A 26,885-nucleotide genomic window follows, 5' to 3' on the forward strand; every position below is an offset into this window, starting at 1 on the left:
GAATCTGGGGCTCATCTTGATAGCTGTCCGATTGCAGGTCTGTTTGGGGAAGGCATCAGGGCTGCTGAGTCCAGACTTGCTTCTTAATAAGTCATGATGACCTATTAAATTGTTTCGGCTCCTAAGGGTAAGCTGGGATGAAGTGAGAGAGTAGCAATGACATATATACACTACCAAATGTAAAATCAATAGCTAGTGGGAAGCAGCTGCATAGCACAGGGAGATCAGCTCCGTGCTTTGTGACCCCCTAGAGGGGTGGGATAGGGAGGGTGGGAGGGAGACGCAAGAGTGAGGGGATATGGGGATATATGTATACGTATAGCTGATTCACTTTGTTATACAGCAGAAACTAACACTCCATTGTAAAGCAATTATACTCCAATAAAGATGTTAAAAAAAATTGTTACGGCTCCTGAATTTATGTTGATAAGTGCATTTTTAGTTCCTCCTATTAAACTTTTATTTGCTCTTTTCCTTAATCTGTGCAAATCATGCATAATTTTTTTTCTAAGGAATAATTTTCTGGATTAATAGTTAGTGTTTTCCATTTATAAAAGACAACCAGGGACGTCCCTGCTGGTCCAGCAGTTAAGACTCCATGCATCCAGTGCAGGGGACATGGGTTCGATCCCTGGTCAGGGAACTAAGATCCCAAATGCTGTGCAGTGCGTCCAAAAAAAGAAAAAAGACAACCAGCTTTTGGCAAAGAATTATCCACATTTACTATATCTCATATAATGTGTGTGTGTGTGTGTGTGTGTGTGTGTGTGTATTTGTAAGAAAGGCAGTATCTGGAACAAGGATCTTAATTTCTTCATTTCACTCGTGGATGAAAATCTGTCAGCCATAAGTCAGAATGTGAGCATCGCAATTAGAGCTGAAGAACCATTAGAAGATTCCTGGAAACCTAGGTCATTTTATATGCACACGCACATTTTAACTCTATGCCGTAAGATATTTAAAGAAACTGCGTACACTGATTTCTGATAAAAACAATTTAGAAAACTATATGCGTGGTTGATTTTTGCACCTAAGTCCAATTCCTCTCTTTCTCACCTTTGGTTTCTTCCTTTCTGATGGTTTAAATAGAGAGAAATTTTAAACGGTTGGTATATTTCTGCAGGCGTTTTTCCTTTACTCACAAGCGTTGAACAGAGTATGTTATTCCAGCCTTCTGGTTCACCTGCGGGAATGTGAATGCGTGTCACATTTTCTGGACATCCACCTCGAGTAATGTGTCAGTGTTGAGAATGCACAACTGTAAGTTGATCATCTCTAAAGGTGTTGTTCTTAAGCCAGTCGGACCCCCAGATTTCATCACGCTTTCAGACTCCCAAGCCCTGATCGTGCACAACCATAGAAACATAGTTTCATCTGAGAATATGTACATTCAGTGGAGCCCCTTGGAGCTGGGGGGAGTGATCATTTCACAGTCTGTTCTGAAGTTTGCATGCTTCGTCTTTATATATTCAAGAGCCTATGAAATAATGCATAGCTATCTTGCCATTCTGTTTCTTCAGGCTACACTGAACACAGCTTTGGTAGTCCAGAAATATCCTGGCTTTCTTCGTGCAATGCAGGCTCATAAAAACCAGTGTTCCCTCTTCATTAGTGGAGGGACCTTTTGTAATCTGTTAGCAGTAAAGTGTGCAGGTATTGAGATCACACATATATGAAGTGCTGAAGACAACATAGGTTACCACATATCGTTTCTTCTCTTGTATCTTTGTGTGCCTATCACCTCATTTGCATACAGAGCCATGTGCAAAAGGAAGGAAGAAGAGAGAAGCTCTGTTGAGTCCATCCATTGCATTTCTCCTGGAATACAAGATTTTAAGGGAGTGTGGTAGTGGGGCTTGGGGAGTAGGGAAATGTTTGGATAAGAGTAGGAAGCTGTGAAAGTGGAGGATTAGCCCCTGAAGGAAAAAGTGTCCCAAACATCCAGTGCAAGAGGAATTTGTGGCGACTTTCTGTTGGGGATAAACCAAGCCTCCTGAGGGTTTGATGAATTGGTCATTTTCACCTTAGAATCGGTTGTTTTCGTAACAGTAACCTGTGAGATAGCTGTTGTGTGTTCCCGCCTGGATGACACGTCACTGGATTTTGGATGGTGAGGGCTTGGGGCCCTGGGAATGGAGAGGTAGAGGAGGGGCGTGTCTCCTTCCTGACCACTGGGCTTCTCTTCTCCACCCTCCCCCATGGTTCCCACAGGAGCCGTCCCAAACCAGTCTCCTTCCAAAGTCAAGGGGCTCCTGTCCCATCTGAATCCCTAAACTTTTCTTTTATCCTTCATCTTGAGTGTTTTGCTGCTGATAAAGGAGAGTAGAATATGCCCTGATGAAGATATGAAAAATACTGAATATGGCCAATCTGGATTCCTCTGCACTTTAAAAGCTCCCTTGTAGATTAGATCATTTGCCCTCTTAGAAGCTCAATGAGCTGCTTTTTCCATGTGTTCCTGTGAATGGTGCCCGTGTCCTGGTCTCAACTGGAAAGAAGGGGGAAAACAAGGAGAAGAGAGAACACACTTTGTTACTACAAGTTTTCAAGAGTCACATCAGTGATGTCAATACTGGCATCATTTTGTTTTCCTTTCAAAACACATTTTATGTTTTGTCTGAATATTGGACAGAGAAAATTACATAGGATCTAGGTCCTAATGCTCAATATTTTGTGTGTGACACACAAAGAGAGGATAGAGAGTATATTAATACTTCAAATTATTGCGTGAGAAGACAGTGATGTTTTCTGTCACATAAAGCTAGTGGGTGAATGCATCCTACTGGGGTCCTGTGGGGTTTCTGCCGTTTTCAACCTCAAAGACCAGACAGCATTTTAAGTATTCAGGACACTCCACTGCCTTTCAAAAAGGTGTCATAGGGATGCAACCTCCAACCCCCTGGAGGTAGATCAGGGGTTAGCGAGCGTTCTCTGAAAGGAGGCGGAAAGTATGTGTTTTAGGTTTTGTTGGCCATACAGCCTCCCACAAGTTCCAACAGAACTTTATTTGTGAACACGGAAATTTGCATTGCCTATTATTTCCACGTGTCACAGGATAGTGTTATTCTTCTAATTTACTTCCGCCATGTAAAAATGTAAAAGCCAGTTATAGTTCACGGGCAGCAAGAAACAGGGTCAGGGCTTCCCTGGTGGCGCAGTGGTTGAGAGTCCGCCTGCCGATGCAGGGGACATGGGTTCGTGTCCCGGTCCGGGAAGATCCCACATGCCGCGGAGCGGCTGCGCCCGTGAGCCATGGCCGCTGAGCCTGCGCCTCCGGAGCCTGTGCTCCACAACGGGAGAGGGCCACAACAGTGAGAGGCCTGCGTACCGCAAAAAAAAAAAAAAAAAAAAAAAAAAAAAAAAAAAAAAGGGTCAGTTTGGGCCCTCAGGTTATAGTTCAGAGACCCCCTGACCTAGATAATAGCGACATCTGCGGACAAACCGACCTTCCCAATGAAAAAGCCGGGATGTGGGAGGCCCACGTCTAGAATGGACAGGATGAGGTAGGGGCAGCTCTCCAGACATTTGCCTTTTGGGTCTTGAAAGGATTTGTGAAGCAGTGGGATTTCAGGAATGATTTCAGCACAGGCACAAAACCCCTCTTCCTCTTCTTTGGAATGGTTTCTGACTTTGGGGATTATCCCCAAAATCCACTAGCTCTGCAGATGCTACCGACCTCTCCCCAGTTCTTCTCTGCCTCCTCTCACCTTCCTGAAATGTCCGCTGGGAGCACACAGAGGAACCCCTGACTGGGGGCTTGGTGACATAAGACCCAGATAGCACAGAGCACTCACAGCCTGTAGGCAGGGTCAGAGAAGTGAGCGGAGGATCTCACACGTCGGATGAGCAGCTGGAAGGGAGGTGCAGCGAGAAGGAGCCCCGCCCCCAGCCCTCCGCCGGCCCCGCCCCCGCCCCCATCCTCTGCTCGCTCACAGACAAAACTTCCCAGGCCAGTCCCAGCTGAGTGACTCGCGATTCAGAGTGGCTTGACATGAGTGGACCCTGGATCCTTGGTTCCTAGAGGGGAGCCTGGATTGATGTAAAAGGCCGTAACTTCTAAGATGTTCTGTATTTCACAGATCCATGTAGAAAAGTATCACCAGACTTTGCTTTAAGCCAGGGGCTCTTCCTTACACAGCCTGATGCAAGTTTCTGCCCCTTCGTCTGAGCCTCCAAATGACAAATACCTGAAGGATGCGGGTAACATTATTCTTCATGAGCAGTATCAGTGTCCCTTAAAAAATCACAAGTTGAATCCCATTTTGGACATTAAATCACTCGGTAAAAACCCTACATCTTGGTGCTTGTTGCCGGAATCCATTATGAATTCTAGGCACAGCAATAGCATCGATTCACAGTGTACCCTCGTGGAACCCCTTGGCCTTCCATTTCTTTATCTTTCAAACGATGCGTTTTGAGTAAATGAACTCCAAGTTTGTGTGATTAACTCTACTCTTTATCTTTTGTGAGAAAAATATTTTTACCGATTGGGTTTCCTTGCGGTAATATGCAGTTGATTTCAGAAAAAGAGATATGGGAACATATGTGTATGTATAACGGATTCACTTTGTTATAAAGCAGAAACTAACACAACAGTTGTAAAGCAATTATACTCCAATAAAGGTGTAAAAAAAAAAAAAGAAAATGATGTGACCATCATATCTCATTATGGAACGTTTAGTTTTTTCCATAGACCCACCAGCCTCCCAGTTCAGGCTCCACCAGCCTTCCACGTCGGCCCATGCTCACTGTTCGGGGAAGTTACCTTCTGTCTTTGCTTCTCCTTTTGCAGCTACGGTACCTGTGAGATGACCATTGATCACAGGGGAAACAAAGTGTCCTGGCCAGGGGGTGGGTTTAAAGAGACCATGATGGGAATTATAACTCTTCTTATTTAGTGTGATTATAGAGTGTTTTTCTCTGAAGAGCTCCGCGGAAAGGTTGAATCCGTTGGGATTATTTATCCCTAGGGGTGAGAAGACCGGAGGGGTGGTGGGGGGGGGGATAACTCAGTAACAGTTTTGAGTATTTGGAAGATGATAACCAACTGTTCTGTCTTCTCACTGAAGACAGGAGATGAAGAAATTGGCAGAAGGGATCTCACTCAATTAGATGCAAGGAAGAATGCCTTGCTAGTGAGCGTGATTATGCCCCGAAGCGAGTTCCTTAGGGGAGGTCTGGGTAGACAGGAGTTTTGACACCTGTCTGGAGGCGGAAGTCTTCCTCTCTGATTTCCGTTGTGAATGTGAGGGGTGGCCTGTAGGATCCCAGGGGCAGATCCACAGACCTGCACTCCCAGGCCCCCAGCATTCTGATAAACCAGGCGTATTAACACAGACATCAAGGGTGTGTTAACACAGACATCAAGGGAGGCTTCGAAGAGGAGAGAAACACAGCCAATGTATTTGGAAGGAAACCTGCAGCTCCAGAGGAAAGAGCAGGGCTTGGGGATGCAGCCTAGAGTTTGATAGAAGAATAGTTTGTCCTCAGTCGGGCAACACCTGGCCTGGGGAGGGTGAGGGACCTTTCCCCTTCCTGGCCCTGTCTCCCACCCACCTCGGGTCTACAGCAGGAGGATCAGACCCGCGATGTTCCAGGGCTGACTGTGGCTCTGCTTCCCTGTGTGTCAGTCCAGAAAGAGGCACAGAGCAAGCGAGGGTTTTCCTGGTTTTCTCTGCCAAGGCGTCGTTGCTAGCATGCATCAGGTGCTCACCTCCCATGGGGTGACTGCACAAGTGATTGGATGTGGGAAGGGGGGACGACAGAGGTGTGCAGTAGGCAGGCTCCTCCAGGCATTTCAGAGCAGCAGTGCCTGACCCCTGACCCTCCCAAGGGGGTCATGCCCCTCTTGGGGGCCCTGAGCCCTTCTGGGATGACGCACTCCCTTGGGAATCGCTAACGCTATGGTCAGAAGCACAGGCTTTAGAACAGGGGCCCACCTCGACATGCCTCTGGGCAGCCAGGCCCCTAAAGTCAAGCAGTGAAGCAGACCGTGGTCAGACTGCAGGGAGTCCTGCGGGCAGAGGCGGGAAGCCATCACTCGACATGTAGAGACACGGCCCAACAGAAACGTGCGCCCAGACTTGCCAGATCCTTGCATTACTTATTTTTCTAAACAGGAACTCTACTTTTTGATATGAAACATCTCAATTTTTAAGTGTTGACAACTGAAAATATTTTTAAAAACACACTGAGGGCCAAGAAAACATGCATTTGCTATTTGCTGCCAGTATGTGACCTTCCCTTTAGAATCCTATAGAATTAGATGCAAATCCTGGCTACTTGCTAGCTGGCGTCCTTGGCAAGTTCCTTAACCTCTCTGAACTCTAGTGTCTCGCTCACAATTGTAGAGAGAGAGTGCTTTGCAGTGTAGTGATCTGTAAGAAATTAACATAGTGCCTTGCCTGCAGAGTCCTTAATTACTATTAAATGATAATGCCAGTGATGGCCATGATTATATTATTATTAGATTAAACCATATGAAATTGCTGGTATGTACATGGATGTGACCTACAAAACTGGCAATTCCATGCGGTTATTAATTTTATAGAGTATAATTCAATTATACTGATAATTATATTATCAAGATAAAAATCCTACCCTGTATACATTATTATTTTATCATTATTATTAATATTAAGCTTACACACCCGCTCCCTGAACACATACCAAGGATCCCCGTTTTTACTCTTGTTTTTCCACAGTACCTGTCCTGCTGACCAAACTCAATAGCTTGTTTATTATGTTTATGACTTAGAGTCTGTCTGCCCGCCCCCTGCTGGTATATGAGCTTTATTAAGGCAGGGATTTTTTTCTGTCTTGCTCATTGTTTTTCTCTGCCCACGCCACCCCAGCACCTAGAGGAGTGTCTGACACGTAGTAGGCTCTCTATAAACAGGCAGGGAATGAATAGACTTACACCCTGGCCTTCGCAAAATTGAATTCAGTCCACCATGGAGGCTTTTTCCTTCAAGTCTGACTGGTTTGAGGGACGCATTGATGAGAACAATTCTAAGTAAAACATAAATGCAAGTTCTTAGGATGATGGTTTTCTGGGGCTTTGACTCTTGAGCTCAAGGGTAAGACTAGTAAAATGTTGCCCAAGTATTACGTGCCCCAAATCTGAAAATTCATTTATTTAAAAAAAAAAAAAACCTAAATTGAAAACACTTGACCAGAAGCATTCAATGAGTATTTTTTTCATTTTCATTTTCTTTTTACTGGAGTATAGTTGATTTAAAATGTCGTGTTCGTTTCAGGTGCACAGCAGTATTTTTTTTTTTCTGATGATACACATGAGCTTTGTAGAGTGCTATATTTTTAAAAAGATAATCGATTGTATTTGTCCTTAGACAGAAGGAAATTAATTACATTTGGAAGATAACTCTCCTTGGCAGTACAGTATGCTCTCACTGTGTGTGTGTGTGTGTGTGTGTGTGTGTGTGTGTGTGTGTACACTCATCCACATATTCAAGAGTGAAGCTAATGCGGCCAAAGAAATGAAAAGTTTAAAAAGCCCAATAGCAAAGGGCAGGCCTGAGTGAATCCCAGAGGAGGAGAAAATGGTGGTATTGTCTTTAGAAGGAATGTCAGAGCAGCCTGCCTGCAGAGGAAAGTGCTGATAAGCAGAATGACAAAAGCTGGTTTCATGAGTGATTCCCAGCAGCCAGGGTACACTCCCAGCTGATTGCCCTGCTATTTTCGGTATCCCCATATCATGACTAAATACACGCAGCTCGACTGCAAGCCACAGATATGGTAAGTCCGTGAGGAATGCTGGGAGGTACTAGATTGTTTGTAAGGACCAAGACATCATCCATTCTCTCCTCCGCCCACCCTTCATTTCTATAGTTCAGAGTATTCTGACCAGCTCCGACCTCCTTACTCGGAGGTAGGGGAAATCTTTACCTTTCCCAAGGCAGATATTTTTAGACGCGATGCTCTGTCCCAAGTGTTAACTAATTGAGTTATCAGGTTTCATACTTGGCCACAGAGAATGGCAGTGGAAGAGGGAGAGAGCTTCCCAGAACAAGTAAGCATATACGGTTTCCGAATGAAATGCATTTTCTTTACAGAAGTGTCGTTTGGGCCGGAATGGTTGTGCCTTTTTACAAAATGTTTGCTGGCAGATAGGAAGGAAGCTTGCCTCTCTGCACTGTGGATTGCCTGAGTTCCATGTGTGGGGCAATGGGCTGTCCTTTCTTTCTGTTTTGCTGAGGTCTGGATTCTAGGTATGTTTTGCCTCTGATATAACTTGGAGTGTGCTCAGCTCAGGTCCGTCTTAAGAGGATGCTTATTGAAATGCAAAAAGCTGGTGGGCGATTCGGGGTGCAGGAAGGGCGTAGTGGACCCAAGAATGTAAGAAGGTTTAAATTGTCAGACTTTTCTCAAGAGAAATCTGAGAGCTTTGAAACTCAGCCTTTTCTGGTGTATTAATTACAAGGGGAAGGATGGTCTTTTACAGTCGGGGGAGAAACATGATGGAGTTAAAGTCTGTTCTTGAAACGCATGTAAATAGTAGATGGAGGATGTCATTTGGAGGTTGGAAATGTAATTTTATTGTTTTTTAATAGAATTGCACATAGGTGTAAATAAGTCATCTCATTTAATTTTAAAGAATTAGCATAGTAAGCCATTTCCCCTTACGGGATACTATATGGGAAAAGGGGGTTGATGTTCGGTTTATGTTTATAAAATTTTGACGTACTTGATTCTGAGGGATTCATAAAATTCTTTTTAGATTATGGCAGAGTTCAGGATTTCATGTGATCTCTTGTTTCTACCTGTGTCTTTTCAGTTAGTGCCAGTTTAACCATGAGAATACACATGTACTATGAATAGAAGGGAGAAGTATTTACTATTAATACAATATATTAAATCCTGAGCATAAGATGAGCATTTTGTATAAAATACTCATAACGACTAGAAGAAGAAATCATGAAAATGAGGACATTGGTGCTAGCTCCAGCCTCAGGTAGACAGACATGCTAACGGTTTTGAGAAAAGAACTGTCATTTCTTAGTGCTACAAAAAGCAATTCAGAGAAGTCTCTCACAACTTGGAACCTTATTTTAAATGGATTCAGTTTGAATCTTGGTATTCTTAAAGATAGATTAATCTTTTAGAAAAGAGTATTCTTTCATGATCTTTATGGAATGTCACTGTATTCCAGAGTAGACATTTATGAGATTTTAATTTGAGTGAGACTTTGCAAACATTCTGTGTGCCTCAGAGAAAGGCCTTTCTAGATTAAACACTGAGATTCAGAATAAAGATATAAATGTTGTTCATGCATTCCTGGCATCAATTGTAATTTACTAGTAATATAAGCATATTGGCAGGTGAGTCCTAAAAATCCTGTTATGTCGCTCTAAAAATAATCAGCTCATCATATATTTACGCATATATGTAGAATCTAGAAAAATGGTACAGATGAACCTATTTGCAGGGCAGGAAGAGAGACACAGACATAGAGAATGGACGGGTAGACACAGAGGGGGAAGGGGAGGGTGGGGTGAATTGGGAGATTAGGATTGACATATATACACTACCATGTGTAAAATAGATAGCTAGTGGGAACCTGCTGTATAGCAAAGGAGGCTCAACTCGGTGCCTTGTGATGACCCAGATGGGTGGGATGGGCCCGGGGGAGTGAGGTCCAAGAGGGAGGGGTATATATGTATACATATAGGTGATTCACTTCGTTTGACAGCAGAAACTAGCGCAACATTGTAAAGCAATTATACTCCAATAAAAAAATTTTTAAAAATAATCAACTCACCCGTCAAAAATGATGAGCTATATTGAAGGTTGAATTTTCGATATGCATTCTGTTCCATTAATTGTGAAACTGAAGACTTTACATATAATCATAATGACATTTGCCGATTACCTAGCGGGACTTGGCTTTGAGGAATGCTAATTGCGAGGAAGCTCTGAGCCCAGTGCAAATATAACAAATCTTAAAGCACGTACCTGAAAAACTTGGGCCTTTTGTGAACTAATTAATGTTAATTTAAAAAACAAAGATCTGAGATCTGAAAGGAAAAAAATCAATAAAAGCAGACCATCTTTTTTTTCTGCCTCATATCAGAATATATCAACTGAATGGTGAAAGCATTTGATCTCAGCCCATATGTGCAGCATTTTCTGTTTCGGTGGGCATGCTGTTGAAAAAAACGTGTAATAAAATGACAGGCTGAATTTGAAATTACCCTGCCCTAAGCAGTGACTCTGGAAGGCTGCTGACCTGATAGAGATCACACAGAAGTCCCGTCACAATAGAGTAGCATGTACTCTTGCTGGACTGGGCTTAGTTGGACAATGAATAAGAATTATTCATCTCCTGGTTTCATCTCTGACTTGAAGACTGAACAGTTCATCTGCATGAGCTGAACTATGGATCAAATCCTTGCAAAAAGGGTATAGTAGATAATTACGTTTTTCCCAAATGATCATTAACACCTCTTTTGCTCCTTCTGTTTGGCTTATAGTTTCTGTAGTACTATTTAGATATTTTCTACAAGATGGCTTAGTCGTGTTTTCGAAGAAACTTCCAGGGATTTGACAACTTCTTATTGTAAAACATTTGCAGCACAAAACTTTTAAAAATGTAGATATATGTGTACATTTACCAAGTTTAGACATTCTCATGGGTTGCTAATAATCAGGCCTTTATGGAAGAACTAATTTTGCCATAAATGATTGATGAAAAATTAACTCTTAAACTTTAACTCTTAAATAATGCTCATGCCAAAAAAAAAAATCTAGATTCTAATATTGAGCAAAGCTCAAATTTAATACAATTTTATTGTACATTTTAGAGGCAGTTAATGATAAGATCTTTCAATAGCTGTGAATTATTTTTAAATCCTATAAAGGTACTTTATAGAAATTCTTGGTATTATTTTATTTTCCATCTTCCAACTTGGATGTGTTCTATTTCGTATATCTGGTTTTCAGTAATCCATTAATAAATACAGATTGATCTATTAGGAGAATCCCTAACTTTATTGTTGATGATTTTCACTTTAGGAATTTGGGGGCAAGTAGGAAAATTTATATAATCAAACTCAAAAAAGGAATCACAAAACCTATCTTTTTACTGCTGAGACTATATAGTTTCTTATGTCAAATTGAAAACTTCTAGTTATGTAGTAAGTATGATATTTACTTCTCAATTAAATTTGTTTTCTTCTGTGTGATGATACAGAGATACTACTTCTCAGTTATAAATTTGGGCAATAACCAAGTTTAAGCAACATTTATTAAACAAAAGAATTTAAAATCTAACTGTCGTGTCTTTTTAAACAGTCGTTCTCTTTATAATGTTAAGGCCTTTGTAGTCACAAAGCAAAATACATTTGCCAACTCTTTTATCCTAATGCAAATATTTATTTGTTATATTTTCTTTTTATTATGGTCCCCAGAATATATTGCAAAAGCTAGTAATAAAAATTAAACTATACCATCTAATTAGACTGTTGATAAATATATCATTAGATTATATAACAAATTTCAGAATATATCAGGGACACATCTACAATTACTAAGTAATCATTTTTAAGCATAAAAATCTATAAAGAATTTAACTTTTTTGTTTTAGCAGCCCCTTTTTACCATTCTATGAAATGAAGGTATAGATGTGTGTCGATGTTCAAGAGAGACACTTATTTCCAGAGAATGATACTGGGAAATGAATGCCATTTTTCTTTGGCCAAGTGGCAAGTGAGTGATGTGACCAGTTAAAAAGTAGAAAAAGTCAATAATGTTACATCCTGCTTTGTAAAATCTGGGTATGCTTCAGTTTTCTTTAGTCCTGAATTCTTGATTATATTATGTTCTAACTCAGCATCATCCTGATATATTATTGACTTGCAAGGCCCTGTAATTCAATGATTATTCTGTCGTATTTTGAAAGCACTAAGAAAACACAAAGATAACTTATACTTTAAATAACACTAACTTTTTTTTTAAACACTGTAACTTTTTAAACAGACTGTCTTACTCATCTTTTGATGCCCAGAGTTCAGCACATATTAAACGCTCAATAAATAACTTGTTAGAATTTTGTAAACAATTCTTCATCTCTGAAGAGTGTAGCTTCTCTTCAAAAGAATATTGAATTAAATTGAAAGTAAACTTGGTATTAGTTACATAGCTGAAAAGGAGCCAGAAATTTTTCATAAATTAGATTTAAAATAATATTTGGCCTTCTAGCCACCGTTTAGTCTTATAATAAGGGCAATTTTCTTAGCTATTTCAATATTTTAAGCAGAAAAGTGTACTAGTTAACTTTCCGTCTTAGTGACCAAAATGAGACTGTTTTTTCCAGTCCAGAAGTTTCCCAGAACACAGGATTGGTATCTAGAGCTGCACTTACACGAGGACAAAGCTTCTATAAAGAATTTTCACACTGTCGTTCTGATATGGTGGTACCACGTGCCATAGGATGTGTTGTTTCTCACGTGTCGCTTCCAACAATGTTAAGTTGACATTCTGAGGACTGTGTTATCCACTGAGAAAGTGTAGTAGCATCAAAGTATTTGGAGTGTGTGGACAGTGGCCCCTTGGAAAGACCCTATCTAGGAAGAGGGGTGAAGTAAGGTAGCCGAAAGGCAATAAATAGGCAGCGATTAGAGTGATCCCAGTCTGTACTTTGTGAAAATAGCAGCGCTGAATTTGTTTAAGCTTTGCCTCCCTGCCCATTCGTGGCTCTTGCCTATATTATCCTGTTAGGAGGTGGTAGTCCTTGGTACCATGAAGTAAGTCTTTGACAACTTAGCCATAGACCCGCCATTCTCAAAGTTGGTCCAGGAACCCCTGGGTGTCCCTGCACCCTTCCAGAAGAGCACCTATGAGGTCCCTCCTTTTCTAACTACATTATTCTTTGAGGCCAGATTTCCTTTGCATACTTTAACTAAAACAACACATGGCCAAAGATTGAATGCTGAAGTAGATATAAGAATCTGTCTTCTATTGTCAGACATTAAAGAGATTTGCAAAACTGCAGAACACTACCAGTCTTCTCACCTTTTGGTTTGTTTTGGAAAGTCTAGGTACTTTTCATGAGGTATATATTTTATGTGACCAGGTAAGAAATGTGTCCTTTCGAAATAAAATCAGTAAACATTTGTTTCTCAGTTGTATCTTCTAATATGGTCAGTAGTATAAGTTATAGCCCTATTAGTCAAAAGCTCTTTGGGATTCTCAATAATATTTAAGAGTGGGAAGGGACCCAGAGACAAACCAGTTTGATAAGCACTACTGTAGGCAGAAGACACTGTGGACATTCTCTGGCCTGGTTTGTATGCTTAGCTGAGTTGCTGAGGCATTGATCAAATCAGATCAATTTATGAGTTTAGTTCCTTTGTGACCAGTTATGTTCACTTGGCTCTCATGGTCATAGCCATGGCCAAGCAAGCTAAAAACTTAACTTTAAAAAACTTTTCAAATGGTAATTGTGGATAACATTAATTGAGGGCCATCTGTGTGCCAGGCTATTTCTAACTGCTTTGCATATATCATCTCCCTTAATCTTATCGACAGCCCTACAAGTTAAATTTTATTGCTATTCTCATTTTATAGATGAGGAAACTGAGCTACAGTGTGTTTAAGTATCTCATCCAGTGTCACACTGTTTGTACATTGTAGAGCCAGATTCAGAACTGAGGCATTTGGGCTGCCGAGTCTGAATTCTGAAATCATCAAAATATATTGACTTGTTGATAGGAAGGGATGAATTAGGTTAGATCTCACTCCAAACACTTAAAAAACACGTACGACATGCTATCCCTGACTTAGTACCTTTATCTTCTACGTGAAGGGCAGCTCCTTAAACATGAGCCATCCTTCCCAGGATCCATGTAGTATGTCTTAGCTGTTAGATTATAATATAACATTATATATAAGGTTATATTATATTATTATCATATTATATATATTATATATTATATTATAATATTATATTAATACATAACATTATATATAATGTTGGTAGGAGACATTTTAAAGTCTCGTACCATGTTGTAACTACTGATGACTACACATTCCATTGGGTACTCAACTTTGGAATAAAGTCTATTCTTACATGTTTCACTTTATATAGTAAAAAAAAAAAAAAAAAAAAATCCTTCTTTGTCTTTACCATGTGTTTTCGTTGTACTTTTAAAAAGATCTTTGGGACATCCGAGCACCACTTGCTTTCTCTCTCTCTTCCCTTTTATTGCATTCAGTGTAAAGGTGTTACGTCTTTTAATTCAAATCTTGTCCTGGAAAAACGTAAATGTCACTTGAAGAATATTTAAGAATCCCAACTCTATCTATCTCGCCAGCTAGCTAGCTTAGACTTCACTAGTGACTTAACCTTATTTTTAAATTTTATTCATTCATATAAGAACTTAGTTAGCTGTCGTTGTTGATCATAGACTCAAGTAGAAATGAAAAGTTAAAATGGAAAAGAACAATAGCATTTCAGTATATTGGTTTTAAAAAGAATCAGTATGAAACATCCTCCCTGCGAGGATCCTGAAAAAAGGCAGATAGTTTCACATACCAGCAAGGTTCCAGCTGCACCAGCTGGTACGCAACATTTTAGGATGCTAAATTCAAGAACCCTTCCTCTCACTAGCTAACGCCTCCTCTCCCTCTGGTGTTCTGGGCCTCATCCTTCAATCCCTCTGGGCTTTCAACCCCAGGCCTCACTGACCGGGAAGCAAAGTCCAGCATATTGTGACTTCCTGGCTGATGCCCTCCATACAAAGTACATTTATGCACTGGAAGAAAATAGTTATGTTGGCAACATTGTCTATATCCACACTAAAAACCGAGCGATTTATTTCCTGATCTCCAAAAAACAACAACAGCAAAAAACTGTCGGGAAAATGTTCATCTCCTCGGTAAATACTTTCTCTTTTCTCCTGATACCTAGACCAATATTTGCTTATCACTGTTTTCAGTTGCTGTATTTAAAATGTGACTAGCTCCCTGGATTAAATATTTCAGGACTTCTGCCAATACCTCCTACATAATGAGGATCCTTAGGTATGAAGCCCTGACATCCTCGTTCTGATTCATAACATACCAAATAAATGGAAAACTCCCAAACATTTGATGTATTTTATATAATCCACCACGTGTGGTGCCAGAAGTAACTGCTCTGTGTTTCCTAAATGGTAAGCGGCGATATCTTAGTATTACAAGATGCGTTTCTAAGGGACTCTGCAATTTGTCATCATCATTGTTGTTTAGCCAAGGTGTGCAACAACCTGGTATTTGTTTTGTAAATAAAGGTGCCCACAGACTCCCAGATTTTAACTGCATAATACTATACCACTGGGTCATAGAGCAGCTTCATCTGACGTCTAAAGAGACAGAGTTGTCTGTTGTTTTTAGCCCTCTTTGTCTGTGAGGCGTGGGGTCACACTGGTGAGATGCACTGTTGTACCTGATAGCATCCTCAGGATGGCTGCGTAGGGAGAGTTGCAGTGTGGGTGGGAGGCTGGGGATGGAGAGGTTAGACCAGGTGACCTTGGAAATCTCATTCATCTTAGGAGTCTGGCAGGAAAATCATCAGCCAGGTCTTTTCCCTGTAGTTCAAACCATAAAACTGTGCACGAATTCATTCTTGCTCTTGAACCATGAGGTAATGGGGAGAACATTAAATTCAGAAATCTTAAATTCTATTTTCAGCAATTTTCTAACTCATTAAGCAAATCGTGCCTGCTTTTGCTTCAGCTTCCTCTTTATACAGTAGAGATGATACGGTGACCTCTACCTAACGCAAAAAAACAAGACGTGTGCAAAAAATAACAACAACAGAAATGTACCTTTTTTGTGGTTATTGTTAATACAAAGCAAAGCTGTTTCTTAAGACTAAGATTTAATCATCCATATATTAAATCTTTGCTTACCAGTGTACTAGTTCAGGGCTACGTGTCCTGAGAGTTAGTAAATATTGTTGAGGTCAGTCAAGGGCACGTACATAAACGACGCTCGTGCTGTAACACAATTGTGAACGAAGGCGCAATGAGATACACGTCAACTGATCTTCCCCGGGGTGGCGCAGCCTGCTCGTGTAAGACGGCCACTTCCCAAAATGAACAATGAAGTACAGATTATGCATCGAGTATTTTATAGGCAGCCTCACTCATGGGAGAGCAAAAACGAATTTCTTAAAAGACAGGTTCGCATGGGAAATAATTGAGACAGATGAACTAGATCAAGCACAGCAAGAAAGGAGGAAGGAATGACTGATAATAAGAAATTTTAAGAGCCCGAGTGGCTCTATACTTTTTATTCAGCACTCACTTTCTGCCTAACAAATGGAAAACGGCATTTGGTCATACTTTAGAGAGGCTGACATCTACAAAACGGACATGTTACAAACCAACAGGAACAGCTAACTATTTTATGCAATCTTCCATTGCATTCTTGTTTTAAGTCAATGGGGAAAATAATTCCCTGAAATAAGATGATTAAAATTTCCAAAAGGACTAAATCTTCCTCATAGTAATGTTCCATCTTTGTGAATGAATACAGGAAAAAAAAAAAAGAAAATTCTCCAGGGCTGTTCTATATTCTGAGCCGCTGAGCACTGAGAGAGCTGCGGATAGACTTGTTTTTTTCCAAACAATGTGTTACCGTTTCTCTAGTGCTTCTTCGTCCCAAGGGATAACCAGAAACATGTCTAAACATAGCAGAGATATCAAACAAGCCTGGTAATGCAAACAGACTTTGCAGAAATTATTTTTCCATCTGTGGCTATTTCCCAGGCTTACTTATTTATTTGGATGTTTATTGTTTCAGAATAACCAAAGATAAATATTTTAAATCTTAAGGTAACATATCCCTGTGGTATACCTTCACTCTGATGTGAGTCAAGACTGACTCACCCTGTCCGACAGCGTCCTTGAATGGAATGAAGAGTTCATTTGGTTTGCGTTTAAAACTTCAGAAGTATTTTGGATAAAGAGCTGCACCTCGTTCCACAACTTGTGTGAAGTATTCTGGCTACAATAGAACTTTCATGAACACTTTTCCATTTTTGTTCGCGGAGGAAATAAACCATCTATTTACCATGAGCTGTAAGAGTGCTTCACATCACGTAGTATCAGGGAGCTTTTAGGGAAAGTGGGGACTCACCTATCATTTAGTCAAATCATTCTACTCTATCAATTTCCTAACATTATTTATGGTTTCTACCTAACACATAATCGTGTTAGGACATAATCTGCGTCTGCAGCACACTAAGAGAACGTACAGCTTCTACTGTGTGAGGAAATTTATTTCAATGAAAGTTTTAAGTCCAAATGGTTTGAAATTCGGCCCCAAGCTAGTACAAATCAGGACAAAAGATTACTGTATTGCCCTCATGTTATGAAGACATAGAAAACTCTCCTCCCCTGACACGTATGGTTTTCTATCCCTTGGGAGGCAGGTGAAACTGGCTCTTTAAATCCTACTTTGTATTCTCAGAAAATTTCAGACAAACTGAAATAAATCCTGTTCTGCAGCTGAATAGAATCAAGCTTCCGTTGAGGAATATTGGAAGTACCCACTCGCCCCCCACCGATAACTGATGTGCTTCTTCTTGTCTATGAGAAACATCTTTCCTCTCTGTATTTATTTTCATTTCTCATCAGTCTCCAGGAGAATTTTTAGGGCTCTGAATTCTGGGTGAGAAAAGATATCATAAGGGGCCTGTATGCTGGGTCTTCTTCTTGATGTAAACCAGATCGTAAGAGACACACTTGATGAGAGTGGATTTTTCGGCACGGCAAGGTAAATCTGTAAAAAAAAAAAACAAAAAACAAAAAAACCCACTGCCTTCATAAAAACAAAAGCCTGCCGGCACTGTATTTATTTTTTTAAAGGATTCCCATTCCCCTCTACCTAAAGATAAAGGTAGGAATGCTGTTTTGCCTTTCAGTTTCAGAGGGGCTGCTGTGTGCAGACGCCCTGGCAGGTTTGAAATGTACAACAGCAGGGGCCTCCCTGGCAGAGGTCCCAGTGAAAAGACGCTAACCATGCCTAACATGTGTTAGGGGACAGTGACCTCATTTTCAGGGATGAACTGACATTACTTCCAAGCAAAATCCCTACAAACAAAGGCAGCCTTGTAGCAATCAGAGGAATCTGTGGAGGCAGCCCCTTGCACTTGGGGTCGTTTTGATAGTGGTGATTACAAATGTAGATAGCCTTTAGGAGCGTTTTCCTTACTGGGTAAGCCCCCAGCCCCTTGTATTCCTCCTCTTCCCGCTTTATGGATGGAAAATGCTGGTTTATTTCCAATAACTAGGTAGCAGTTAAATAACAAAGAATGAAAACTTCTTTTTTTTTTTTTTTTTTGGCTGTGTGGCATGCAGGATCTTAGTTCCCTGACCAGGGATCGAACCCGTGCCCCCTGCAGTGGAAACTCAGAGCCCTAACCACTGGACCACCAGCAAATTCCCAAAAAAGAATGAAATCTTAATAACCACAGGTCTTCCCTAAATAAAAGGTTTCAAGTTTTTCCAAATACTTGCCGTGCAAAAGACACACATATAATTTCCCTTTGTTTAATATCCCTATACCCCACCTCCAAACACACACCTAAAACGGATCTATTTGCTGACATAATACCCCTTTGGGGGGAAAAAAGGAAAAACCAGTCTCCCAAAAGTCTGAGGTTTTTATTGACAGGAGGCAGACTGTTGCATGAAAGTCACAGTTGTTGTAAGTTGCGCAATTGGTCGCATTCTTTTGAAACTGGTCAGAAATTAGATCACTGTGTAAAATACTTATGAAATATCAGCACATAATATCATACTCTAAAGTCACTGGAAACTTTGAATGGGTACTATCTGAATGGCTATCATCCAGGGTATAAGCAGTGATGCTGCTCTAATCTAGTGAGAAAAAAATCCATCCCTTGTCACTCTCTCCCCACCTCATGTGCTTGGAAGCACCATGACCCCATATCTGATCTCAAAGCCTGAAACGCAGAAGGATGTGACTCTCAAGTCACTCGGTTTGTTTCCATTGAACGTGGTTTTATTCCAGGTAAACACACTGGGTTTGGATTTTGAGAAGTTACACAAAGCAGCTCCTTGTCTATTTCAAAACTGTAACTGACGCTGAAATCACTAATTAAGGAGCAATGCCATAGAGGATTTGGGGTTCTTGATGAGCAGGCCCCAACACTGTGTAAGTCTCCTTCCTGACTGAGAAGAATTTGCAGATCTGTATGACTTTATCCATCAAAACTTACTGCTAATGCTGCCAAGAAAAGCTTCATAGCTTTCATTTCTGCCTGTAAAAGTTTGCTTTAAAAAGGGGGGCCACAGAAGAGTAAGAAAAAGGGGACAAGAGGCAAACATGAAAGCCAAAATTTACAAATTCAGCGTTGAGAATTTAATCTTTTACGTGAAATTAAAAGTTGGTCAGCAGACCTTCAAAAGGCCTCTCATAGCACTCCCTTCTTTTCCGTCCTATCTGCTGTCCCCTCCCCCAGATCTCCAAATCAATAGAGCCGTATTTTTACAGCAGCCTAATTCAGTGGTGCTCGCCTCCGTCTGGGTATTAGAATCACTTGAGTTGTGTTTATCGAAATGTCCCGTCTCAGACAGTTGAATCTCTGGTTGGGACCTAAGCGGTTTGACTGTTTCTTTTTCATCTTCCCCTGGAGATCCTTGAAGCATGGTGGATTGACAACCATTGACCTACAGACCTTTTTGTCTTCATTTCCCCCACCACACTCTAATCTGCCATCTTGTTGGGCTAAAAGATAGATTTAATGACTCCTTTCACTCTCTAAAACCCTCATTCTCTCCTGGTATCTTTAGGGTGAAGTTAAATCAGATTTATCTGCCATTCCAAACCTTCTGTGAACCTTGCCTTGGCTATTCTCCTCAGGGGACTGTCCTTTTCAGTAGAGATCGTCTACTCACCATTCTTTCAACCGTTCCATTTCTGAATCTCTGACCACTGCTCCCTCCTTCTCGTCTCCACGGACTAAGTCCCCTGTTGAAGTCCTGCCGCCTCCTCTTACCTCTTTTCCCACCTGTATCCAGGATGCAGAAATGCTTTTCTCAGGGAGGTTCTACGGGCTTTATCATCTGGTGCAGTTTCTTCTATGAATTCTCATTCCACCTGCTGCCTCCAGATCACTGAAAGCCATAACTGCATCCTTAAGGTAGAGGCCGAGTAGGCATTAATCCTTAACCGCTGGGTATTGAACCCTTTATTGCGTATGGACTCTTAATCCTGGTGATGGAATAAACGATGGAACAGTCGCTTTGAAGATGTGTTTTAATAGTAAAGATATTTATGACTTCAAGACCCAGACTTGTGGATTTCGCTTTCAGCACAACCTCCCAGTGAGGTTAAACCATGTGGATTTAAGAAAACAGATGGATTGACTTTCTGGGTATGTCTGCATAAATACACTGGTACTGCCATTCACATTTGTATTAGTACATCCAATATGAGAAGTTTGGAAAACTGTGCTCTTCCTGGGCCATATTTTCTGATGTGTGATGAGAAACCAGGCAATGGGGTCTGTTGGATCTGGTCACCTAGATAAGAGATTATTACTTATGGAGATTTTTATTGGAAGAAGCTTTATTAGAGGTGTCTTAGAATCTTCTTGAGAAGTAGAAAGCATGGTCAAATAGAAGGCCTTTCATTTTTTAAGATAAAAGAATCTTTTTATTTTGGGGAAGCAGATGTCATTTTTTAATTTTTTTATTGCAGTGTAGTTGATTTACACTGTTGTGTTAGTTTCTGCTGTACAGCAAAGTGAATCCATTACGCATATACATATATCCACTCTTTTTTAGATTCTTTTCCCATATGGGCCATTACAGAGTACTGAATAGAGTTCCCTGTGCTATACAGCAGGTCCTTATTAGTATCTAATTTATATATAGTAGCGTGTATATGTCAATCCCAATCTCCAATTTATCCCTCCCCCAACCCTTTCACCTTTGGTAGCCGTAAGTTTGTTTAGAAGGCCTTTTTATATAGCAGCAGTTCTTGGGTTAATTTTTTTAAATGGTTAGTAGCCAGGAATCGTAAAGTTATTCATATTCGTTAAACATTTGATTTTTACCTTAAGCCACATAAATGTATCAATACATCCATTTGCCAAATGTGGGAGGTGAAGATGAGGACTGTTCTCTGAGCGCAGAGCCGCTGACTGGGAGGTTGTCCTCCCATGACTCCCCACACTTTTTCTGCGAGTCTCAGGTTCGCTGTGTTTAAAGGAAAGCTAGAAACTAATGTAATCTGACTTCAGAGTTTTTCCGAATTTTTCTGATTTGTATTATCCTCCTTTCCAGTCATGTCATCTATATCTGACTCAGCAGCGACATTTTTAGGAACGTCTTTCTAATGAGTCTTTCCAAAGCATTTAATTTCGTTTGCATAAAAATACTCTTTCTCTATATACTGTTTCACAGCTTAAATAATACCTAATTAAGTTACATGTTGATAACATCCAGAACAACTGACATAAACATGGTAGAGGAAAAAAACACAATCGACTTACTTGTAGGAGCAGGTGGGTGTGGGAAAGGTCTCCAGTGTTTGGGCATCGGTCCTGTTGGACAGAAGGAATGGTGAGCGAGGGAGGCTGGTTAAAAGAACAGTTCCCACGCCCTAGCTGTACTTCCCTGGATGTGACATCACACAGACCTGAATCTGAATTCTCATTCCAGTGCTGTGTGGCTGGGGAAGATTTTGCAGTTTCTTGAGCTTCTGTCTTCTTGAAAGCACAGAAGTATCAGATGTTCAGGATCCTGAAATAAGTTCATCCATGAGCAGTGTCTAGCCGAGCGCTTGCCTGCCTCTCCTGTGACTCTAAATAAATGTTGCTGCTGTTTCTTTCCTTCTTATCTTAGTGAATCTGAGTTCCTTTTTGCTCTTTGATACGTCTGGAACATTTAGCCAAGGATGGCGTTAGATACTAGGGGTTAAGGCCAGAGCTCTAAAACCAGGTGGGCATGAGTCCTAATCCTGGATCTGCCAGTTTCTAGAAGAATGCCCTTTGGAAAGTTGCCTAACCTGACGTTTCTAATCTGTAAAATGTGGGTGATAATGGCCCAGACTTGACAGACCACTGAGAATAAATATGTGGCAATCAATGAACCTGCCTTGTGTGTTCTAAGTGCCCAGTGATTGTTAGTTACGTTACCATATTATTGGATACAGGACACTTAAATGCCTTGTGATTCATTAGGCCAACAGAATGCAGACTTCACCTGCACATTCTTTCTTTTTTTAAAAAAATTCATTTTATTGAAGTATAGTTGATTTACAATGTTGTGGTAGTTTCTGGTGTACAGCAAATCGATTCAGATCTCATATTCTTTTCCGTTATGGTTTGTCACAGGATATTGAATATAGTTCCCTGTGCTATACAGTAGGACCTTGCTGTTTATCCATCCCATATATAATAGTTTACATCTGCTAATCCCAAACTCCCAATCCATCCCTCCCCTACCTCCTGCCCCCTTGGCAACCACAAGTCTGATCTTTGTGTCTGTGAGTCTGTTTCTGTGTCGTAGATAGGTTCATTTGTGTCATATTTTAGATTCCACATACAAGTGATATGATACGGTATTTGTCTTTCTCTTTCTGACTTTACCTGCAGATTCTCTCTGACAGTTACGCCTAAAACAAAAACGTTGCTCCATTGGTGATCCCAGCAGGCATATTACAAATCAGGCCATGTGCCCAACGTGAATGAAGAAACCAGAATAAACTCAGACCCACTCCTTCTTCTTCTCTTCAATTTTGGAGGAACTTCTAATTCTGTCACTAGACTCTTTCTTTGCAAGAGACTAGAGAGGATACGAAATAGACTTTTTTTCTTCCCAATTAAGTCAGTGTAGGTTTTTGTTTCTCAAGGAACAGTTAGAGCACTGGACTCTGCAAGAGATGAGCATGTCTTCATTTAGCGTTTCCTGAGAGTCTGTCACGCAGAGCTCAGCTCTGTGCAGGACGTGGACTTAGCCTAAAAGAGAGTAGAGTCCATCTTGAGGCGACAGCTGGCATCTAAGCTGAACCAGGTGCTTTAGGAGTCTGGAGAGAGAAGGAGTCATGTCTGGTGTTTATCAGGGAAAATAGCAAAGCTGCAGTGACATTGGAGCTGGATCTAGGGTAGAGTGGATGAATCTCTCGGTGGGGGAGGGGAGCGAGGGGTGGCGGTGAGCATGACTGCTGAAGGGATGTGTGGGTGATGTCACAGTGCCGGGGAATTACGGAGCCTGTTGAGAAATCATAAGTCTTTGTGGGATGGTCAGCTGTCTAGATTGCCTTCAAGATCAGTATTTGTGTTTTCATTCAGGCTGGAAGTGTTGGGGCAGGTTTTCGAGGGCCTTAGAGACTATGGCATAGGAATTGATTGAATGCTGTGGTTTAAAAGCAGAAACATTTTTACAAATGAAGCATGTCATCCAACATTAATATAGAAACCAGATAAAAGTAGATCTACTTGGGCTGACATTGAACTCTGCTTACCTGGCCTTACTCTTTTTTTCTTTCCTTTTTTTTTTTTAATTTTTTTGGAGTACAGTTGATTTACAATGTTGTGTTAGTTTTAGGTGTGCAGCAAAGTGATTCAGTTTTATATATACATATATTCATTCTTTTTCAGATTCTTTATCCATGTAGGTTATTACAGAATACTGAGTAGAGTTCCCTGCACAAAACAATAGGTCCTTGTTGATTATTTTATATACGGTAGTGTGTGTATGTTAATCCCAAGCTCCTAATTTATCCCTCCTACCCATGTTTCCCCTTTGGTAACCATAAATTTGTTTTTGAAAGCTGTGAGTCTGTTTCTGTTTTGTAAATAAGTTCATTTGTATCATTTTTAAAAAATTAGATTCCACATATGAGTGATATTCTATGATATTTGTCTTTCTCTGACTTACTTCACTTAGTATGATAATCTCTAGGTCCATCCATGTTCCTGCAAATGGCATTATTTCATTCTTTTTTATGGCTGAGTAATATTCCATTGTACATATGTACCACATTTTCTTTATCCATTCATCTATTGATGGACATTTAGGTTGCTTCCGTGTCCTGGCTATTGTAAATAGTGCTGCAATGAACATTGGGGTGCATGTATTTTTTCAAAGTATGGTTTTCTCCAGATACATGCTCAGGAGTGGGATTGCTGAATCATGTTAGTTCTGTACTCAGCCTTACTCTTGACCTCAGGATTCGTGAACCCTAGGGCTCCACAGAACCTCTGCTGTTGAGGAAAGAGCCTGGGCTTATTATCAAGCAGTTATGGGTTTCAGTTCTTGCTGCCTACTTATTAGCTGCATGACCTTGGGCAAGTCACTTACCTTTTAGGAAACTCAGTTTTTCACATTTGTAATGAAGATTCCTATCTTGATTGAATTGTTAAGAAATACATAATAATAAAGCATGTATAACGATACAAAATGATATATATATAATGCTCAGTAAAGTCCCTGACCTGTAATAGACCCTTATTAATATGCAACTATCATCCTTGTCATAATTTTCTCAGAGCTCTCAGTGGCTCCTCACACTTTCTTGAATAGTGTTCAGTGCTTCTGGAATATTCAGCTAGAGACAGCGAGCTGGCTACTACCTCCTGGAGGTTTTTAGACGGATCTGGGCGTCACATGGCTAGGGCCCAAATTGGGCAAGCAGCAGGGTGAATTTAAAAAAAAAAAAAGATTAAGTGTATTTCCAGCTGTAAAAATTGTGAAGATGTTAAGGTGATGACAAAAATAAGTCTTTTGAAGAGTACTGTGAACTGGCACAAAGGTAAGGGATCTTTAGAGGTGAAAAATGACATGAAATCAAGGACCAGTTTTACTTGGCCGCATAGACACAGGACACGGGAGACCAAGGTGGACAGTCTAGTGTGAGCCTTCCAAAAAGCTGGACCCCAAAGGGTGAAGCTCCCAATATAAAAGGTGGCCAGGAAATAAACCCACCGCATAGAAGAATAGAGCAAAAACTTGCCTGTCCCAACTGGTTACCAGATAGAAAGAAAAAAGTCTCCCCTGAGAATTTGTAACCACAAGGAATCCCTCATATCCATACCAGTTTGAGGTCAAAATTTATCTATTTTTGTTTTTGTCTTTAAAACAAAAAGCCCTCAAGGCAAGCATTTATTTCAGAAATAATCTTGGGTTGATAGTGCCTCTAGGCAACTGGCAGACACAATGTAAAATTCCTCTTTGGCAGATGGCAAACCCAAACCTTAAAGTATTCCCAAAGATTAGTTTCTAAGGAGTATGAGCTCACAGTCAATCATCACAAACTACAGAGAGTGTAAATTGGTACCATCACTTTGGAAAATGATTTGTCATTAACTGGGTAAGTTGAGTGCGCACATACCCAATGACCCAGCATTTATGGTCCTAGGTATATACCTTAGTATCTTGCCTGTGTGTACCAGGACTGGTGCTATAATGTTCCTGGCAGCACCGTTCATAGTAGACAGGAGCAGCACAGTTAACAGCTCCACAATGGATGGATTCTGTTACAGTCACATAATGATATCTTCTGCAGCAGCAGTGACAAATCTACTGCAGTTACACGTGTCAACAAGGATGACTCTAATACAGCATTAGACAAAAGGAACATGTCACAGAAAGATATATATAATGTATGATTATATATAATGTATTATATATAATGTATATATATATCCTAATGTATACATCATATACATCATAATGTATGATTCTACTTATAGAGAGTGCTAAGGTAGCCAATTCTATCATATTTGGCTTATCAAGGTTTATGTAGATGTTAAAACTATAAAGAAAGTCATGAGAATGATTAACTAGAACAGAAGATGCCTTTGGAGAGCCAGTTAAGGAAGGGCTCATTGGAGGTCTACAAAGCTGCTTGTAACTTTGATTCTTGAGCTGACCAGGTATATGGGTATTGCCTTTACGATTTTTCTTTGAACTGTTCATATATGTTTTATGCCGTCTTTTGTGTGTATGATACACATTCTGATAAGCACTTTTTAAAAGGAAGATGGAAACTGTAAAAGCCCCCAGTGACAGAATATTTGATAGGATTCATGTATGTAACTTTCTGGGCGGGTTTGAGGGGAAGAAGGAAGACGTAATTAAGGATTCACGCCTCTCAACACAAGAAAAATAAAATTATAACCATGTACAGTGATGGATGTTAACTAAACTTATTATGGTGATCATTCTCAATATATACAAATATGAAGTCATTGTACACCTGAAACTAATATAATGTTATATGTCAGTTATACCTCAATTAAAATAAAAACGATTGACACCAAAGTTGCATGCCTGAGGGGTTAGGATAATCTCGGGACCTTTAAATCGAAATAAGGAGATCAAGGGAGTTTATTACTCACATCTCTGCCATGAGTACTTAGTTGCAGTGACAGAAATGTGTTCTCAGTAAATGTTTGTTGTTGCTGTTGAGTTGAGGAAATTGTGAGACATGGAAAGGGAAATGTTTTAGGATAGATACAGATGGGCACAATGTAGATATAGAGTGTTAGGCGTAAAAAGAATTGTGGAAGTCGTGATAGTGATGAAATCACTTTGGGAAAGAGAACAGGAAGGAAAGAAATGTGAGATCTGAAAATGGAAAAGGCGCATTTTTCAGTGATGGGTTGAGGCAGTGAGGAACACAAAGGTGTGAACAAAGAGTTGAGAGAAGCTAAAGGGAAGATGTTGAAGAAAGAGAAGGTGATCAGTACTGTCCAATGATTCAACATTCAGAGGAGAGAAGTATAATTAAGTAACGGGATTTGAGGATTGCAAGGTCATTGGTGATTGCATACAGAGACTTTATTGATTAGTGCGAGACGCCGTATTGCTAGGGACTCAAAGATGAGTTATCAATAGTATTAA

General features: G+C 40.4%; 1 protein-coding gene and 1 long non-coding RNA gene across 3 annotated transcripts in view; one reads left to right on the forward strand and one right to left on the reverse strand.

Annotated features, from left to right (window-relative positions):
* The window catches only part of ANK3 (ankyrin 3), a 331,394-nt gene that overhangs the window by 74,585 nt on the left and 229,924 nt on the right, over window positions 1-26,885 (forward strand). The gene's annotated exons all lie outside the window — the stretch shown is intronic.
* LOC141276690 (uncharacterized) lies at window positions 17,504-22,692 on the reverse strand. The gene is made up of 5 exons (XR_012326631.1): window positions 22,628-22,692; window positions 21,676-21,779; window positions 21,530-21,580; window positions 19,929-20,041; window positions 17,504-17,787 (listed from the first exon to the last, which is right to left on the reverse strand). It is a non-coding gene; the product is annotated as an uncharacterized lncRNA (long non-coding RNA).

This window comes from Tursiops truncatus, chromosome 16 (assembly GCF_011762595.2).
Source record: "Tursiops truncatus isolate mTurTru1 chromosome 16, mTurTru1.mat.Y, whole genome shotgun sequence".
Taxonomy (NCBI): Eukaryota; Metazoa; Chordata; class Mammalia; order Artiodactyla; family Delphinidae; genus Tursiops; species Tursiops truncatus.